The sequence below is a fragment of the Pavona decussata genome, unplaced genomic scaffold (assembly GCF_977016875.1).
Source record: "Pavona decussata unplaced genomic scaffold, jaPavDecu1.1 SCAFFOLD_13, whole genome shotgun sequence".
Classification (NCBI taxonomy): domain Eukaryota; kingdom Metazoa; phylum Cnidaria; class Anthozoa; order Scleractinia; family Agariciidae; genus Pavona; species Pavona decussata.
The window spans coordinates 2602143-2617136 of NW_028145436.1; the positions used below are offsets into that span (position 1 = coordinate 2602143).

Genomic DNA, 14994 nt, shown 5'->3' on the forward strand with positions numbered 1-14994 from the left:
CTTTTCTCTTCTTTTCCCTTCTCCTATCCTTTCCTTTCTTCTTCCCTTCCCTCTCCTTTTTGTTTTGTTTTTTCCTTCCCTCCCAATTCTGCTTCCATTCGTATGGCCGTCTTTTGATCTTTCGCGCTCACGACTCTGAACAACATCACCCGTGAGGCTAAAAAAACGATCTGATTTGCACTGACAGTTATAAATCAACAGATGAAAAATTTCAGGTCACCCACGTCATGACTGACACGGCGCAGCAAAGTGAAAGCAGTGAACCGGTTTTAATTGATCCACGCTATCTAGTGTCGCTCGAGTCAGGTAACACCCACCATTCTTAATAAGAATATGGCGGAAGCTCGAGCAAATCGGTTGCTTGGTGGATACGATGACGAGTTTCTAAGTGTAGTGGAAGCTGATTTGCAATGTCCAATCTGTCAACTACCCTTGAAAGATACAGTACTGACGGAAGAATGTGGCCATCGATTTTGCAGAAAGTGTCTTGAAGGACACTTCACAAGGTTAGAGTACATTCCTTTATAATTGTAGACGTTTGAAACCTTTTTAACCGTGTCGCTCTGTGAAAAGTAAAAGAAATAAAGCTCTGGAATTCGCAAGAAAATTGTTAGCAGGACCACCTTAGCCTTATTTTATTCTCGAGCCAATTAAAGATGCACGTCTCAGAAATAGAATGCCACCCTTAGTGGACATATTTACGGTATCGACGCAGACATCGGCAATCTTACGAAATCATTGTCATGCAGTTCCTAGCTTCAGCGAACGTTTTCTTGCTGATATAACAAGAAACCCTAATACAACGAAATCACCATTGTAAGGAGGCAAGTTTCTGTTAGTTTTAGTCCGGAAATTATGTAAATTAGATCAACAACAATCACGAATTGTCGAAAAAAAAAATGAACAACACAGCGGAAGCTTGGTGTTTTATATCACAAAATATTTAACTATGGGTACAACTCTTGGGCCCTTTCTATTTGATTCTCATTAACGCTGAGACAAACACGACATCATACGCAGATATCCTGAGACTTCTAAACCAATTTCCGATCCCTGAAGAGCATCTTTTATTGAAGACTATAGGAGAAAGGATTTTTTACTGAATGCCAAGCGATTCTGACACATGCAAATGTGCCAGCCAATCCACGATTGATCACAGTGTTTGAACTTTTATAAGGAATAAATTCAATATAAAAACGAGAAGAACGTAGAGGAGGAAGGTAATTAAAACAAAGTACGCTTACATCAATTTGTGCCGACAGACCGAAAATAATGTCATAATGGTGGGCAATGAGAAATCCTGTTTGTGGTATTTGTTTGTGAACTTATTTTTATGATGCTTAAAAGTCTTCAATTTTCCACTGCATATTTCCTTCTTGGAAGAAGTTAATTTAAACTTCGTGTTTTGCCCACTTGGTAGTCGATGAGAAGAAGCTGTTAACGGAGCGAACTTTTAATCACTATTATTTTTAGCTGTAAATATTATATGGCTATTTAATTACCAAACTTCTGACTCCTTATTTAAATATTCCTTACCAAAGCTTTCAAAGATATTGACTAAATTAGTGGATCGGAACGTTTCTGGTGGAAATTAAAAAAACCAGATAGCAATATTAAATGAGTTAGTTTTTGAAACTCAATTAGGATCAGCTTTGTCCTCTTCATTTGAGAATAATTTCAAATATGTCGACTTGTAAACTTGACAGTTGATTACATCATTTGCTCGTTCCCTAAAGTGAGATTAGAAAAGACTGCACCTTTTCAATTCTGCAATGTCCTTGAACAAACTGAATTTAACTTGTTGACTTTGAAATAACAAATAATTATATGACACTCACTATCAAACCATAAGTGGTCGTGCTCCACTTCTTCCTAATTTACAGTCATGATATACGACGAGTATGGACGGATTTTTATGTATATCGTAGCATATTGCTCATATTTTTTTAGATATCGAGAATACTGAAAATATTCAGATTATTGTATTAAATCTCACCCTAATAAAACTCTGTCTGAATTGCTATTCAACAGGTTGGAGCGTGACAGGAGACCTTTAAGCTGTCCTTTGGATCGCAACAACCTGACTCGTGAAAGGGTAAGAGATCTCTGAAACTATAGGGACATTGAGTTAGCAAGCATATAATAATGAAAAGTAATGAAATCGAACGAAAGCTTGCTGAGTATGTGCATTGCTCGTGCTAGCACATTTTCAACAGTTTCACCAAGGATTGCCATGTGTATTCCTCTCCAGAGGACCTGAGGAGAGAGTAGTGGATTTAGGCCCGGACACGTAAATTACAATGAGATCGCTCTCCTCAGCAGGTCAAGTTTTCATATTAAAGAAATAATTATTACAAACAAGATGCCTGCTATACTGGCATTACGCGTGATGCTGGGGCTGATTCATTTATTCCAACTGTATTCTTTGCCGATTGATAAAACTATCCTTGCTAATGGAATAGTTTGAGTCACGACGATCGCGTTACGTTGATTTCCGTGTGTTACGCGACTCAGACTATCAGCGGAAATTTGTCAAATTCTATTAGGATAACGTAAGCTTCTCAATGACCTCTTTTCTGTCTCGCGTCGTGGCCTAAGACTGTCAAACAAAGCACGATTCCTTCACTAAGAACTCACCAATTTCCACCGTTTTACGTGTCGGGTGCTTCTTAGAAGTTATTCTTTCGATTTACCGCTTCAAAATGGTGAAATTTCCGTTTGAAAACGGCACACTTGAGTCCAGAACATGTTAAAACAATATGGCGCGACTTAATCTGTCTTTAATAAATATATCAAATGATGCATTGACGTCACACAGGTAGGGGTGAGTGGGTCCCCTACCTCGCGATACAAGCGACAAGAATGGATTTTGATTGGCCTGCTGTTATTGAAGACAATCAGAACAATACATCCCGAGTAGGAGAGGGGAGAGTTTAATGAATAAATTAATGTACCGATTTGTGACTACGAGGAAGAAAAAAAAGAAATCGACCCGTTTTTAGACACGGTATGCCCCTTCAGGGCATCCCGCGTAATAATCACATAATTAGCAAAGCTTACGGAAAAACCATCTGTTGCCGAAGAACCACAACCAATAGGCCAATAGACAAATGTATGGAAAGTTCAAAACACGACTGGACGCTTTCTGGCACAGCTCCATCCCTCCAATTTTTTTCCTAAAATCCTTTTCCTAGTACCAAAAGTTTACTATTCATGAATTTTTCAGAAGCGATGTTTTATGAAAATTATTTGACATCAAATTTCCATACAAACACTGTTATTTCAAGCCTGTTTGCCTACTCGTCAAAATGGCGTCGAAAACCGTGATGAGGCCTATTGACATTTAGCAACTGAGGTCAACAAATGAAATATAGATAAATTGAATTTTAAAAGTCGCTTTAATTAAACTTCGTCATTATTTTTTTATCCGAAGGACATGTTCCCTGACAAAGCAACAAATCGAAAGATTCTCTCGTTTATTATCAAGTGTCCAAGTGAAGGATGTCAGTGGACTGGTGAACTGAGGTCAAAAGAGGTAAAATATTGCTCTTTATCCTTCACCATTTTCTTGGAACTACTTCATGTAGTCAGATACTAGCATTCAGAGACTGGAGACGATTGATTTCTTATTGTTTTTCAGGTACATTTCCCCACCATTAAAATGTAGCTACTTAGATGTTTGGAAACAATTTAACACGTTCTAAAACCATCGGGGATATTCTAAAACGGCGATTTTCTGGTAATATTAAGCTATTTGAGTCATTTTCGTGCCATTTCCTCTCCAAAGAGTTTTAAAAGTGGCAATATTTAACAAAAATGTTTATTATTTTGCCATGTTTTTACTTCATCCGGTAAATATTAGCTCATTTTATCATTTTCCTTCAAATTTAATACAGTGAAAGGAAATTTATTTCAAAATGCTTAACTTTTCGCCCGTTCTACTCCAGCTTATGCAGTTGGTGCTGGATTTTATAGTTAAAGGTACATGGAAATTGTCATGTACCTTTACGATTCTAGAATGCAAAGGTACATGGAAATTTCCGTGTTCCTTTACTGTTCTACAATGCAAAGGTACATGGAAATTTTCGTGTTCCTTTACGGTTCTAGAATGCAAAGGTACATGGAAATTTCCATGTACCTTTACGGTTCTAGAATGCAAAGGTACACGGAAATTTCCATGTACCTTTACGGTTCTAGGATGCAGAGGTACATGGAAATTTCCATGTACCTTTACGATTCTAGAATGCAAAGGTACATGGAAATTTCCATGTACCTTTACGGTTCTAGAATGCAAAGGTACATGGAAATTTCAAAATGCCTCCCGGCCACGAAATATAAAGCTAGAAAAGTATAAAATGTCCTTTCATAAAAATATATATTCAAGTAAACAGTGGTACTGTTGTTAAATATACTTTATTTTGTTAATAAGCATCTTGTGAGTGATATAAGATTAAATTATATGCTATATAACAATATCAAATGTCGTACATCCTACTGATAAGCGTCCATCGAATCTTCGTCCCCGGTATGTCTCGATGTACTTCCACCTCATACCTTTTAACAACAACAACAACAACAACAACACAAAGTTTCGTAATTGTCGAACAGGAACAAGTTACCTTTTTGGATGGAATCACTGCATTTACTCCAGTGACATATGAAGAAAGGAATCACATCCTGAAGAAGTTTATTGTTTCCTTTAGTTCTAAGTCAAAGGTCCAAGATTAGATGAAATTACCTCATACGTGATGCTCAGTTATCAGTTTAAACATATCATCATTTAATGTATTGTATAAGAATAAGAGCGAATTAAAAAAACGAAATTATTAGACCTGTGCTCCATTAGTCAAGGTTATGAATACCTACAATGGTTTCGACTGAGCAAGGTCGTCAGAGATAGCAGGTAGTTGAGGCCAGGCGCTGGAAAAGGTATGATCGAAAAAATGTAATGTTGCCTTAGAAGCCGTTTTGAGTCGGTGCTAATCAACTAGTCTGTGTTCTCTTTTAATCATCTGGCTTCAGTTCCTTTGGCCTTCCTTACACGATCTTATAATTCGGACATAGAGCACGTGTGGAACAGCGGCCTGTATCGTTGATCCTATCGAGAAATCAACAAACAAATAGCGTTACATTCAGTACATTTGATGAAAGTTTAGAGTGAGGACAGTATGACGAAATGTTCTCTATTCAGCAGAGCTGAAAATGGCTTGATGTTTGCCTCCGCTCAAGTGCGATGGCGTCTGCGGAGTTGAGAAATACAAGTGGGTTTCTCAAGGGGTCACACAAATTTTTGTGCGAGTAAATTTAGCTAAACGCAATTATCCGGGTCAAATAGTTTACTGTGAACTAGAATCTTTAATTCCGTAAGAAATGGGTTTAAATACAATTAATCACTTACCAGCCAGACGGGTTAGCATCTATTCATGTCAGTATTACGCCGACTACATTCTTTGAAGAAAGGAAGTTACCACTGTATGTTGTTCCAGCGCAACTCGTTTTTTCGGGCGCAATTCTCTCAACCGTTTTCTTAGTTCACCACAGTCTCGTCAGGAATGTTTTGGTAACAAAAACCGGATATATGTAATGATTACGCTTTTCAATAGAGGGCCTTGTTATTTTAGATTGACTGAGACCACAATGCGGCCTCTGCTATTTCCGTTGGAAATGCCTGCTCGGACAGACAGCACGAAAATGTTATTTCAGTTTTAATATTTCAAAGCTGAAGCTAATCTATTCCACTCTCTTGAACGACGGTGGATGAAGCTAAGACTGAATTAGAGATACTTGTCCTGACATAGCTGTTGGCCTATCTTAAATGAAAAAGAAAAAACCCTGGGTTGGTTCAAGATGACCATGTCCGAGCAAGATGGAACATAATATTCAGAGATAAATAGCGACACGAATTACGGTGGATACGCTTTACCTTCTTCACGGTAGGAAAACTACATTATTTCCGTGGATAAGTTTAACAGAGTTCGTAATACGGAGTTATGTTGTATCATTACGTTATGGATCATAACATTCCTTTCGGTCTCGCAAGCAATTAACTAGTAAATACAAATGTGAATACGATATATTTTCTACGCAAAAGTATAAGTTTAGAGGTGTCTCGCGCCCAAGCGATGTAGCGCGTCCGATTTAAACTAGCTATAGTTACATAATCCCCTGTATCAACTAAAGCTTACAGAGCTGGCTATCAAACTATACCAAAAAAACTAAAATAAAATGTATTGTTGAATCTTTAGCGCTGTTTTCTCGAATCAATGTTTTCACTTGAAGGGGACACTTTAAAGAGCTAAAACTTAAAAGGGAATTTGTTCGTTTAACTTCAATTATGGACACTAGCTGTAATTTAACATATAATAAACAACAAAAACGTTTCTGCGAATTTTTTAGTTCGAAATATTTTTTTCTCCGAGAGCGATTTTTGTTCAATCACTCCACATTTTTTTAATCTTATTTCGTAAATGTTCTGTAACCTTTCACACGCAGACACGTTTGCTTTGGGTCCGGAAACTGAGGAGCATTTATTAGCGAAAAACAAAATTCGCTTTGACGTGCAGTAGACGTGCAGTAGCTTTCGAAAGGTGATTCGGAGGCTCGCATTTAGAGGTCGTGAAAAATTGGACAATTCATTTTATTACAAAATTCTCGGTATAGTTTCTATAGCCAGCTCTACAAGTTTTAATTTGATATAGGGGTTTAGGTATCCACAGTTTAAACCGGACGTGCTACATCCTTTGGGCGCGAGAAACCTCTAAAGGCCGGTAACCTTAATGTGCAATGGTGTAGAAGAGACTTGTAATATTGCCATATTTTCCCATTACTTTAAATGTTATTTCGTACGTGTTTATCTGCTCGACCACAACACGAAATATTATAGGGCACTAATTTTTTTCCTTGCGGTTTTAAAAACGGGTCGGTTTGCAATCCACAGGAAACGTGTGGTTGGTGCAGGAATTACCTTCCCATAAAAGAAAAACTTCAGATTACCTTAGCATTCAAAAAGAAAACCTTAAGTGTTTGAGAAATGTCGAGAAGTAATAAAAAAAAAGCTTGAAAATGTAACGAATTGTTTTTTGTTTGTTATTTAAAAAAGAAGAATGTTTTTGCTAAATGTTTGGGATTTTTTCAATCAAGTCGCTTTTAGTCAACCGGTTCGGTAGAATACAGCATTTTATTTAAGCGGACCATATTAATGTCATATTAATATTATTTTCAGGTTCAGTTTACACTTCCTTTCATTGGGTTCGGGCAGTCGCGGACATTACACCTCTCATTAGAAAAAGTGTTGTTCACGCGGCTATGAGTTAGTACGGAATTAAACTGCTGAATCTGTCAAGATTAAAACCGATGCGGGCAGTAAAAACTTGTAGCAGAAATTAGTGACGATGCTTTACCATTGATTTAGGCCACATATGTTATACCCAGATCTGGCCTTAGTTATTCGAAGAGCGGATAAATCGTTATGTACTGGATAGTGGTACATGAGCATTTGTACTGGCTAAGACTCGCGGTATTACATACCCGATCTGAAGTATTCATCATGGTTATACCAGCTAAGAGGCCTTCTTAAGGTATAATATCCATACCCGAGACCTACGGTAAAACATCCATACCCCATCTTTATCTTTTGCTAAAGGTACACAAACATTTCCATGTACCTTTCAACATATTTTACTCAAGGGTAGATAGAAATTCCATGTACCTTTCTTGTCATCTTTTGCTTAAGGTACAAGGAAATTTCCATGTACCTTTCGAAATTATTTGCTGAAGGTACACGGAAATTTCCATGTACCTTTCAACATCTTTTGCTGCAAGGTACACGGAAATTTCCATGTACCTTTCGACATCTTTTGCTACAAGGTACACGGAAATTTCCATGTACCTTTCGAAATCTTTTGCTAAAGGTACACGGAAATTTCCATGTACCTTTCAACATCTAACACTTTTTATATGTATTTTGCCATTTTTTTAAAAACTTGGCAAATATATCATCTTAAATTGTGTTTTTTGCGATTTTTTGCCATGTTTTCGCTGTCTATGGCACAAAACAACAACTTCAGTTCAATTCATGCCACTTCCTCGTCGGCTCAAATTTGCACTCTTTTTAAAATGATTACCATGATACATCAAAGACATCGATTTCTGGTAAGAAAAGATCAAAATTCACTTATTTTTGAAATGTTGCAATTTTGTAATAGTTGGCAATAATACATACGAAAAGATGTTTCCTTACCATAGTTTCTGACAATATGGTAAAAAAATGATAAAAAAAACCCTAATTATTGCCACAAATCAGTATTTTTTATGGAAGAGATAATAAAAAATTCCTTCATTTGTTCCAAAAAATGCATTTTAGAATATCCCCGATGGTTTTAGAACGTGTTAGAATGCTGCTCTATTAGCGTGTGTGGGAGTAATTATTGGTAAATTCCAAAAGCGATCGCGCTTGGAATCCATCGAACGGAAAGAGATGGCGGCTGTACATTATACCTCAATACCTTGCAAACCTAACACAGCCAATACGTGTATAGAAAACCATATTTTTAGAACGTTTCTGTACGTCAGTTATGACAGTTTTTAGGGTTATCGTGCGCTAAGAACTATGGGTAAATGTAGACGCCATCTTTTTCGGTACGTTGGATTGACTGAGCCATAAAAGTTGTAGAATAAGACTACACTGTATCTTTATTGGAGGAAGAGTGTCAAAAGCTACATCTTTTTTTTCGCTGATTGTTGTTCAAAAACTATTTCCAAAGTTGCCATATCAAAAAAAGATCGATGCCGGCAATATTTTTTTCCTCCACGCTCTTCATTTTCCCATTTTTTCTCTCTCTTTCGTGTGATTTTTCGGCTTATTGGATAAATTAAATTCATGTTTGCGCGTTTTTGCAACAAGGAGTCTCAATTTTTAGTGACCATGATTTTTGAAAGTGAAACTGGCTGGGGAGTGTAGAGGGTAGAGTGCGAGTCTGCCTTGCAACTTTTTCGTTTGTAATTTGGTGAAACGTGTCAAAAGTTTCTTCTTTTTTTTTTCTTCTCCGATACTATGTATTTGAACTGGTATGGCTCAATTTTCGTGGATACCCTTTTAATTTAACATTTAACAGTGTTATTATTTATATGTCATTTTTTACTTTTCTTGAATGACAAAGGACCATTTGAAAGTCTGCCCATTGAAAGTTGTTTCCTGTACAAACAAAAACTGTCACGTGACACTGACAAGAAACAAATTGCAATCGCACGTGACCACCACGTGTGATTGGAGGATTCTTCGTTGTAAGCACTGCAGTTTGCCAAGTCCAGCGTGTAAAACAAAGGTAAATTTTATCGTTTTTTACTTTATTAGGAACAGCATGCCACATCTCTTGAATAATGCCATTGTGACCGATTTTAACGTTGGGTTAGGGTTAAGTTTAACCAATTTCTTTCCAGCCATTTTGTGCATCATATATCTATAGTTTGTTTGTTTGTTTCCAAAATCAGTCAACAAGAAAAAAAATACAAACAACAAAAATTTATTTTGTTTAATTCAGTTTGTGAATTGGTTTGACTGTACTCACCACTGCCCCATCTCACGGGTTTGAAAGCTCAGTAATAGAGTCTTTGTACCAATATTGATTCGCAATGATCTCAAAATTTGTATCTTTGTCGCAAATCCGATGGGCATTGTCATAGACACCCATGCACCAATATTGATTGAACCGATGATGGTGAATGATAAATCCCTTCTGTCAAAATAGGACTTGGAAAATAAGAATTGCAAAATGACGGAGGTTGTTTCACCTCAGTCACGGCAACCTACATGTTTCTTTCTCTGCCAAGAAAAACTAGCAGGTATTAAGATATTATTCTTATTTCACTACATTTAAAGGCTCATCAGAGTGAGTGTAAAAGATTTCCACTGAATTGTTCAAAGAGTTGTGGCGCAGTCATCGCCAGAGAGGAGGTAGGTTCTATACTTTGAACTCTCTCAGATATTAAAACTTATCCCAGTTGCATGCTGGCATTAGTTTTGTAACGTTTTTTTACTACAAAGTTAAAAAATACCGTCCATTCTCTATGATAAGCAACCACAAGATAGGTCAAGATACCACTCTTATGGGTGAAAGATTCCCTCTTAAAAGCTAGCACCTTTTAAAGCAGTTACTTAAAAGGAAATCCTGAAAAAATAACACCGATATATCGCACGGTCATCGTTTCTTTGCAAGTTATTTAGTAGATTACTTGATATCAGTTCCCTGCGAGCGTGTTTCACTCGTGAGTTGTTTTGCCCGCTATTCAAATCTCACACTCGTGATCCGTTCCGTGTGTCATATTCATTTATCAATATAGTTTCTTTCTTTTCCGGATAATCTCATAAGCTGTCGCCAGGTTCCTTTGACTGTCGTTGTTTTATCCGTAGTTGTATACTAACTTGAGTATGTGTAGTCAGTTTTATGGCGCCAGCATATCGGATAATTTCGAACTTGTAAATTGTGAACTGGTAATGTAAACCAACGATTTTTTTCGGATGATCTCACCGGAGCTGTCGCGGCTCGCCAGGTTCCTTTTTTTGTCGCTGATTTATGCGTTGTTGTATACTTGAGTAGTCAGTTTTATCGCAGCACATAGGATAATATCGAACTTGTGCATTTGTGAACTGAACTGGTAGCCGGTAAACCAACAATTTTTGACTTGAATATCGTTCCTTTTTTTCCCTGTTATCCTACCCTTCGGTGAGGTATTTCATAATAACAATTGTACAATTTCTTTGATGTTACAGATGTCAGCTCACATTGCCAACGATTGTCCGCTTGCCATAGTTTCCTGTCCGTATGCTGAGATGGGCTGTGCAGCAAAGGTATTTTAATACAGGAATGAAATGTGGCGTACATTTTAGACATCATAAGAGAAAAATTACAAAAGTGCTCTCTGATGATTGAGCACTTGTTATTACTTCGCTGATTAAAAGGTAGCAAATGAAAGTAATTAGATTTGTGATTAAATGAAATTAAACTTTTCTTTGGTACTGCACGTTGCTTTAGACTCGATATTCCGATAATCCGGTCAATTCATAGACGCTGAAGACTGTGTAGGCCTGGGGCTGAGGCAATGAGCCTCATTTCTGTGCGGTTAAAAAAACAAAACAATAACAAACAAGATGCCCTTACTCGGCATTACACGGAATGCTTAATGTAGCCCCATTTATTTCCCATGATATGTTTCGCAGATATTTAAAAAGGTAGAGATGAGTGGTTCCCCTCCCTGGTGATATACGCGCCAAATATTGATTTTGATTGGGCTGTTTTTGTTTAAGACAAGCAGAACAATATATCCCCTCTGGGAGAGGGCAGAATTTAATCTAGGTTTAATGAATAAATCAAATGATGATTTGACGTCACAAAGGAAGGGATGGGTGGATCCTCTCTCTCGTGATATGTGCTTAAATAATACATTTTGATTGGGTCGCTTCTGTCGAAGACAATCAGAACAATACATCCCTACTAGGGGAGGACATATTTTAATGCATAAATTAATGTGGCGATTTGTGACCTACGAAGAAAAAAAAACCAAGATGCCTATACTGGCATGTACGCAAGATGCTGGGGCTAATTCATTTATTCCAACTGTATGCTTCGCCGATTGATAAAACTATCCTTGCTAATGGAATATTTTGAGTCACAAAGATCGCGTTATGTTGTTTCCCTTGTGTTACGCTACAAAGGCTCGCACCGGAAATACCGGATATTCCATTACGATAGCGTAAGCTTCTCAATGACCTCTTTTTAGTCTCCTTCGGGACTGTCAAACAAAGCACGATTCCTTAGCCAGGAACTCTCCAATTTCCACCGTTTTAAATGTCGATCCTATGTCTTCATAGATAGCATTTATTTAGCGCTGCCTGATATCTTGCCGTTAATCCGAGCCGGTGAACCTAAGCAAATGCCACAGAGCTAGCATTTCCAATGGCATATAAAGAACTTCTCCCAACGGCTCAGAATGATCATTAAGAAAATCTCCATTCAGTATATTTGAGTTTTTCCCTTCATGATCAAGATTAACTTCTTGTTAATAAGCTATAAAGGTTCTAAGACTGAATTATTCGATCTGTTTTGAAAAGCGTAGTTTCTTCGCGGTAAACTCTCCCAATTTCCACCGTTTTAACTGTCGAGCACTACTTGGAAGTTATTGTTTCGATTTACCGCTTGATAAACGTTTGTTTTCTTACTGAAAACGGCAGATCAGAGTCTTAAATTCATACGTGTGGCCGCCATTGAACGAAAACAACCGTCTAAATGATGTTTGTTTGACGTCACACAGATAAAGATGAGTAGGTCCCCTCCTTCGTGATATACGCGCCGATAATGGATTTTGATTGGGCCGTTTTTGTTCGAGACAATCAGAACAATAAATCCCTTCTGGGAGAGGGCAGAATTTAATGTAGGTTTAATGAATAAATCACATGATAATTTGACGTCACACAGAAAGGGATGAGAGGGTCCCCTCTCTCGTGATATGTGCCTAAATAATAGAATTTGATTGGGCCGCTTCTGTCGAAGACAAACAGAACAATACATCCCTACTAGGGGAGGGCATATTTTAATGCATAAATTAATGTGGCGATTTGTGACTACTACGAAGAAAAAAAAAAAGATACCCGACCCAAACCTAGACACGGCCTGCCCTGCGGGCATTCCGCGTAAAAATCAAACATGCTCCGTAAATTCATCAACTTCTTCATTACAAATGGGTTTTCATTGTAGCCCTCGTAGGTGGCGGTATGTTTGCGCGCGAATGCAAGTTTTAGCGGTGGAGCTGAGACAACGAGTGCCATGTAAAGCCGCGAATAAATATTTCAAATCACCTTTTCCCCATTCCCCTTACGGTTTCGACAATCTTGTTTCGATCCATTTCGCTTCAATTTTTTTACTTACAATTCATGCTAATTTACATAAGAATAGTTATAACTTCTCACATTTAAATCGATTGGCGCACTTTTATTGGTCTTCAGACCTTCAGTCCCAATTCTTGCTCGACCTAATTTTAGCGCGAAAACTTAAGAATTACGAAAATGAAAATCTAAAATTGTTATACGGTCCCTATAGAATATAAACCCTGTTATAATTTATCTTATTATAACTAGCAAGATACTTCAGAAACTACGGCCAAGTATTGATTCGACTCTGCCTGGTTCCGTTAGCCTTCATTATTATTCCAGACAGCCAGTACTCTGATTTTAGTTTTAAAGAGTACAAATAAATGTTATTGTGGTGTTAAGTCATACTAAACCTGATTAATCAAATTTCGGACCACAGTGCCATTATCAGTTACTCGTAATGATTACGGCCAATATATTTTTTTCACAGGCTCAGCGAAATGAGGTTGAATGTCATCTTCAATCTGCCATGAAAGCGCATCTTGACTTGGCTTGTGTAAAGTTAAATAATACTCAAATTCAGTTAAACAGCGCTCAAGATGCCATAAGAAAACTTGAGGAGAAGTTCCAAACGACAACAAAAAAGCTTGAGGAGAAGTTTCAAACGACAACGAAAAAACTTGAGGAGATCACAAATGAAGTTGAAGAGTGTAAAGAGACCACCAATGGACTGGAGAGGAAGCTCGGCGAAAAGACTGGAGTGCACACATGGAAGATCAGTGACTTCGGTAAAGTGTTGGAAGAAGCCATCAGTGGAAACGAAACAGTAATACAAAGTGATGTATTCGACGATTGTCACTATAAATTTTCCTTATCCTTGTATCCAAATGGTGAGGACCCTGAATTTATTAATCACCTCTCAATATACTTTCATATATTGAAAGGTGAATATGACGCCATGTTATCCTGGCCTTTCTCTAAAGAGGTGACATTTACGTTGATTGATCAGCAAGAAAATCCAGATGATAGAGAGAACATTGTTCATTCCTTTACAGCGGAACCTGAAGACGAGGAATGCTTTGGGAGGCCTACAGAAGATGTGAACATGGGGACGGGTACTAGTGGCTTCGTATCACACGACAAGCTGATGGAGAGGCGCTACATATCATCGTGGATGACACTCTATTTATTCAGGTTAAAGTCGCAAACAAACAAAGTGGCTCATGTGATAGCTCTGATTTTAGTGATGACTAATTATAATGACTTGATTGATTGGTGAAAGTATAAAAAAATCCCAGATCGTCTGACCATGAATTGATTTAATTCATATAATCGGCTATTTTGCTTTAAGTTACTAATAATAGAAGTTGTAAGTTGGTTATTTTTGCTTTGTTTTTGGAAATGTCGTGGGGTTGACTTGTATAATGTGAGACGTTGCAAACGGAGCAGATCACCCCTTTGCTACCTCTGGAAGGTTTGCGCAAAACGTGATTTTACTTCATCTTAATTTAAAATACAAGAATTTAAAATAAAGACAATAAAGCTTGCTTGTCAGGTACTAAAACCAAAACTAAAACTATTGCTTTTTAGGTCTGGGGCTAGATTCACCAAACCCTCCTAAGTAAAGATGTTTTCTAAGTATGGTTTTTTGACAATAGCCCGGGGTTGGACTGGTTGTTGGAAATCAATCACGAGCTTCGTGAATCTAACCCCTGAATAATCGGTCACGTATCTAGTGAATTGACAGCGTTTTGGAAAAAATTAAGCGAATTTAGCATTAGTCATGTAAGTAAAGTTCGGTCAGGTCAGAAAATCATTTTAATAAAACGTATCCAACAAGACATCCCAAACTGTGAATTACAGAGAGCCATTGATTATGGCTTTACTACTTTGCACTCATAGTGACAGAAACCTGCTGACATGACCTACGTCGTTTTAGTCATTTGGTACTCCCATATTCTTTTTATTTATGCTGACTTAATTGTGTACCTCGACACTGTCGGCGGCGTGCAGGTAAATAACATCATGACTGTTCAAAAACGTTTTCATCACTACAGTCTGGGATATATTCCATCTAAAACAATCCTCTCTCCGGCTCCTTTTGAACAATCTCCCACAATACCTCACTTGGT

At 37.6% G+C, this 14994-nt stretch overlaps 2 long non-coding RNA genes and 1 pseudogene across 3 annotated transcripts in view; 2 read left to right on the forward strand and 1 right to left on the reverse strand.

The window, feature by feature from the left end:
* LOC146487872 (uncharacterized) overlaps positions 1-14705 on the forward strand; it is a 68781-nt gene extending 54076 nt beyond the window's left edge. Inside the window, exon 2 of the long non-coding RNA XR_014868254.1 lies at positions 14558-14705. This is a non-coding gene — a long non-coding RNA (uncharacterized LOC146487872). The remainder of the gene's footprint in view (positions 1-14557) is intronic.
* On the forward strand, positions 121-14705 carry LOC146487877 (TNF receptor-associated factor 6-like; annotated as a pseudogene). Its single transcript, XR_014868196.1, has 7 exons — positions 121-506; positions 2032-2095; positions 3434-3535; positions 9159-9323; positions 9878-9952; positions 10769-10846; positions 13353-14705. The product of XR_014868196.1 is annotated as a TNF receptor-associated factor 6-like (transcript).
* On the reverse strand, positions 4671-5589 carry LOC146487878 (uncharacterized). The gene is made up of 2 exons (XR_014868248.1): positions 5399-5589; positions 4671-5098 (listed from the first exon to the last, which is right to left on the reverse strand). It is a non-coding gene; the product is annotated as an uncharacterized LOC146487878 (long non-coding RNA).
* Positions 14706-14994: the final 289 nt, after the last annotated feature.